The sequence below is a fragment of the Grammomys surdaster genome, unplaced genomic scaffold (genome assembly GCF_004785775.1).
Source record: "Grammomys surdaster isolate TR1022 unplaced genomic scaffold, NIH_TR_1.0 126546, whole genome shotgun sequence".
Classification (NCBI taxonomy): Eukaryota; Metazoa; Chordata; class Mammalia; order Rodentia; family Muridae; genus Grammomys; species Grammomys surdaster.
Genome location: NW_021621338.1, coordinates 15,835,235 through 15,840,366, shown reverse-complemented (window position 1 = coordinate 15,840,366; position 5,132 = coordinate 15,835,235). Strand labels below are relative to the sequence as shown.

At 39.8% G+C, this 5,132-nt stretch overlaps 1 pseudogene; it reads right to left on the bottom strand.

Annotated features, from left to right (window-relative positions):
• Positions 1-3,397: 3,397 nt before the first annotated feature.
• LOC114614927 lies at positions 3,398-4,722 on the bottom strand (annotated as a pseudogene).
• Positions 4,723-5,132: the final 410 nt, after the last annotated feature.

Genomic DNA, 5,132 nt, shown 5'->3' with positions numbered 1-5,132 from the left:
GTTCTAGGATATGTTTGAAATATTTTATTCTTTTATTTTGCGATAGCTTGTGAGCATAGGGTCTTTGCATAGGGTCATTCCAGAGTTTTCTCTTATTTTACCTTTGTCTCTTACTTATTTTCTGAAAGGTACTTCTTGGTATTTGTTGAATAAGTGTTTAGAAAGACACATCATTTGATTATCTTTCCTGTATTCCAAATTCATAGACTTTCTTGCATATTTTAAATTTTACTTTCACATATCTAAATCAACAGTGTTTATTCCTGCCTTTCAGATGACAAAACCTAAATAACTCTGTGTACGAGTGTGTATATGGATAATATGGATACACTTGTGCAAGGGTCAAACACACAAACACACACAAACACACACACACACACACACACAGAGAGAGAGAGAGAGAGAGAGAGAGAGAGAGAGAGAGAGAGAGAGAGAGAGAGAGAGAGAATGGTTTGATGGTAAGTCAAGGACCCAGGGTGGAATTGACTTGCAAATAAATGGTTTGGCTTTTGTTTCTACTTTCCATAATCTTAAAATTGGCCTTTTTTGTCAATTACTTAGTTAATTAATCTATTTATTTACCTTGCATCCTGATTACAGCCCCTTCCCTAATCTCTTCCCAGTCCCACCTTCAAAATCCCCCCCTTACCATCTCCCCTTCTCTCAGGAGAAGAGAAAGGCCACTTCGGTACCACCCAGCCCTGAAAACATCCAGTCACAATAGGCCTAAGCTCATCTTCTTCCACTGAGGCACAGCAGGCAGTCCAGTTAGGGGAAGGGTATCCAATGGGAGGCAAAAGATTCAATGAAAGCCCCACTCCAGTGATAGGTGACCCACATGAAGACCAAGCTGTACATCTGCTACAAATATGTGGGAGCCTGAATCAAGACCCCACATGTTTGCATGGTTTTGGCTTTTTTTGTTTTTTGTTTTTGTTTGTTTGGTTGGTTGGTTGGTTTTTGGGCTGTTGGTTTGATTTCTGTGAGGCCCCATGGGCCCAGGTTAGTTGACTCTGTATGACTTCTTGTGATGTTCTTGACCCCTCCAGCTCACTCAGTTCTATCCCCCACTCTTCCACAGGACTTCCCTGAGCTCTGCCTGATGTTTGTCTGTGCGTTTCAGCATCTGTTTCCATCCATTACTGGATGAAGCCTCTCAATGACAGTTATGGTAGGTTCCTGTCTGTAACATAGCAGAGTATTAGTGATAGTGTCAGGGGTTGGCTCTTTCACATGGGATATGTCTCAATTTGGACCAGTCATTGGTTGGCTGTTCCTTCAATCTCTGCTCCATCTTTATCCCTGCACATTTTAAAGGAAGGCCAAATTTTGGGCTTAAGATTTTTTGGTTGGGTTGATGTCCCCCTCCCTCCACTAAAAATCCTATCTGGCTACAGGAGGGGGCCACTTCAGGTTCCATATCCCTCGCTAATAGGAGTCTCAGCTAGGGTCACCCACATAGATTCCCTGTATCCTCCGTGATCCCCGGTCTTTAGCTAGTCCCAGAAACACCCCACATAGATTTCCCTTCTTACTCCAATGCCCCCTTCGTACATCTGATCCTCATTCTCATTCTCTTCCTCGCCTCATTTCTTACACAGTTCCCCCTCCATCTACATCCAATGTCTATTTAGTTTCTCCTTCTGAGTGAGATTCATGTTCATAGAGGAAATTGGTCTAAAATCCTCTTTTTTGTTGAGTCTTTATGTGGTTTAGGTATCAGGGTGACTGTAGCCTTATAGAGTGAGTATGACAAGTTTCTATTTTGTAGAATAGTTTGAGGAGTACTGATATTAGCTCTTCTTTGAAAGTGTAGTGGAGTTCTGCCCTAATGCCTATTGTGTTTGTTTGTTTGTTTGTTTGTTTGTTTGCTTTGGTTAAGAGAATTTTAATAACTACTTCTATTTCCTTAAGGGTTTAAGTTCTGTTTAAATAGTTAAATAGTTTATTTGATCTAGACGTAACTTTAGTAAGTGGTATCTAACTAGAATATCATCCATTTCATTTCAATTTTCCAATTATGTGGAGTACAAGCTTTGAAGACCTAATGATTTTTAAAATTTCTTCATTATGTGTTGTTACGTCTCTTTTTTGTTTTTGATTTTGTTAATTTGGATACCATCTCTGTGCCTTTTAGTTAGTTTGCCTAAGGGTTTGTTTATCTTGTTGATTTTCTTAAAGAACCAGCTCTTGGTTTTGTTGGGTTTTTTTTTTTTTTTGTATTATGTTCTTTGTTTCTAAATTATTGATTTCAGACCCAAGTTTGACTATTTCTTGCTATCTACATCTCATTGGTGTGTTTGCTTCCATTTTTTTAGAGCTTTTAGGTTTACTTTTTAAATTATTAGATGAGAACCCTCTAATTCTTTATGAAGGGACTTAGTGCTATGAACTTTCCTCTTAGCTCTGCCTCATTTTGTCCCATATATTTGAGTATGTTGTACCTTCATTGTCACTGAATTGGAGAAAGTATTTAATTTCTTTCTTTATTTCTTACTTGACCCAGTTGAGTAGAGAGTTGTTCAGTTTCCATGAGTTTGTAGGCTTTCTATTGTTTCTGTCATTGTTAAAGTCCAGCTTTACTCTATGGTGGTCTCATAATATATAAGGAGTCATTTCAGTTTTCTTGTATCTATTAAAGCTTGCTTTGTGACTGACAATATGTTCAATTTTTGAGAAGGTCTTGTGAGGCACTGAGAAGAAGGTATGTGCTTTTGTGTTTGGGAGAAATGTTTTGTAGATATTTGCTAGCTCCATTTGATTTATAAACTCTGTTAATTTCATTATTTCTATGTTTAGTTTCTGTCTTGATGACCTGTTCATTGGTTAAAATGGGATGTTGAAGTTTTCCATAATGTGTGGGGTTCAGTGTGAGTTTTTAATGTTAGTAATGTTTAAGAATGTGGTTTTCCTTGCATTTGGAACATATGTGCTCAGAATTCAGATGTCATCTTGGTGTATTTGTCCTTTGGTGAGTATAAAGTATTTTTCCCCACCTCTTTTGATTAATTTTGATGGAAAGTAAATTTTATTAGATATTAGAATGGCTACTCCAGGTTGTTTCTTGGATTTGGTTTCTTGGAAAAGTTTTTCAAGCCTTTTACTTTAAGGTAATGTCTATCTTTGTTGTGGAGGTATATTTCTTATATGCTAAATAATGATGGATCTTCCTTCATATCCATTCTATTAGTCTCCCTCTCTCTCTCTCTCTCTCTCTCTCTCTCTCTCTCTCTCTCTCTCTCAAAGCTTTTCTTTGAGACTTTATAAAAAAAACTTATAGGTACACATGGAGAAGACATAATCACAGAGTAGGAATGGCACAGAAGAGTTAATTCCTAAAGCTAACCATGGAGCTGAAGTTCTGAATTTGACATGATACAGGAGCTGTAGGAATGTACTAGCATTCCTCTCTTTCTCCCTCACCCTTGCTTTCAACAGAATCCATACCAACCTCCTCATAATTCTTCTCTAGGGTAGCCATGTCCTCACAGGCCTCAGAGAACCCCCCCTCCTCCATGCCCTCACCCACATGCAAAGGCATATGTGGCATATATCACATCAAACTTGTGATCTGTGCAAGCCCAGGTTTCAGCAATGACTGTGGTGTTGCTCAGTGTGCCTACAGCTTATTGGACTTTGGCCAGGTGGCCACCAGGTATCAGAGTGGGAAGCTGGTCATTAATGCCAATCTTGAAGCCAATAGAGCACAGGTCCACAAACTGGATGTTTCACTTGGTCTTGATGGTGGCAATAACAGCATTGGCATCTCTGGGAACCACATCACCATGGTACAGAAGTCAAAAAGCATTGTATTTATCATGGCTATGATCATTTTTCACCATCTGGTTGGCTGGTTCAAAGCAGGCATTGGTGATCTCTACTACAAAAAGCTGCTCATAATAGGCTTTCTCAGCAGAAATGACAGGGGTATAAGTTTCCAGAGGTAAGTGGATTCAAAGGCAGGACTCCAGGTTGGTCTGGAATTCTGTCAGATCAACATTAAGGGCCTTGTGAAATCTGAGAGAAGCAGTAATAAAAGACACAATCTGGCTAATAAGGCAGTTAAGGTTAGTGTAGGTTGGATGCTCAATGACTTTCTATGGCAAATGTCATACATGGCCTCGTTGTCTACCATGAAGGCAAAGTCAGAGTGCTCCAGGGTGGTGTGAGTAGTGAGGATGGAATTGTAGGGCTCAACTATAGCTATGGAAACTTGAGGAGCTGGGTAAATGGAGAACTCCAGCTTGGAGTTCTTTCCATATTCATCAGAGAGCTGCTCTATCATCAGGGAAGTGATCATAGAGCCAGTTCCCCTGCCAAAGCTGTGGAAAACCAAGAAGCCCTGAAGACCCATGCACTAGTCAGCCAGCTTCCAAATTCTGTCCAAGACAAGGTCAATGATCCTCTTGCCAATGGTGTAGTAGCCATGGTCCTAATTATTGGCAGCCTGTGATGAGCTGCTCATGATGGAAGAGCTGGTGGTAGGTACCAGTGTGAACTTCATCAATAACTGTGAAATCCAGGTCTACAAATACTGCCCGGGGCACATGTTTGCCAGTTCCTATCTCACCTAAGACTGTATTGAAGGATTAATCTCTTCCTCCAATGGTATTGTCACTTGGCATCTGGCCATTAGGCTGGATATCATGTTTTAGACAGTAGAGCTCCCAGCAGGCATTGTCAATCTGGACACCTACCTGCCTGGCTAAAGTAGATGGAGATGCATTCAATTGTGATAGCTGTGGGTTAGAATGTGAGGGTGACAGAAGCAGACACCAAGTCCTGGTTACCATTCCAGCAACTAAGAATCGAGGTTAGTAATGCAAGTCCAGCCTGTGTCTTTTTGTGGGGGGGAGCTGATTCCATTGCTGTTCAGAGATATTAATGACCAATGATTGTTAATTCCTGTTATTTTTATGTTAGTGGTGTTACTGTGTATGTGTATATCTTTCCCTTATTTTGTTTTTGATTGTGTGTATTTATTTATTTCCTTGTTTTCTTGGGTATAGTTAACGTCCTTGGGTTGGAGTCTTTTCTTTTAGTATTTTCCATGGGGCAGGATTTGTGGATTGATGTTTAAATTTTGTTTTGTCCTGAAATATTTTGTTTTCTCAATCTATGGTTATTGAAAG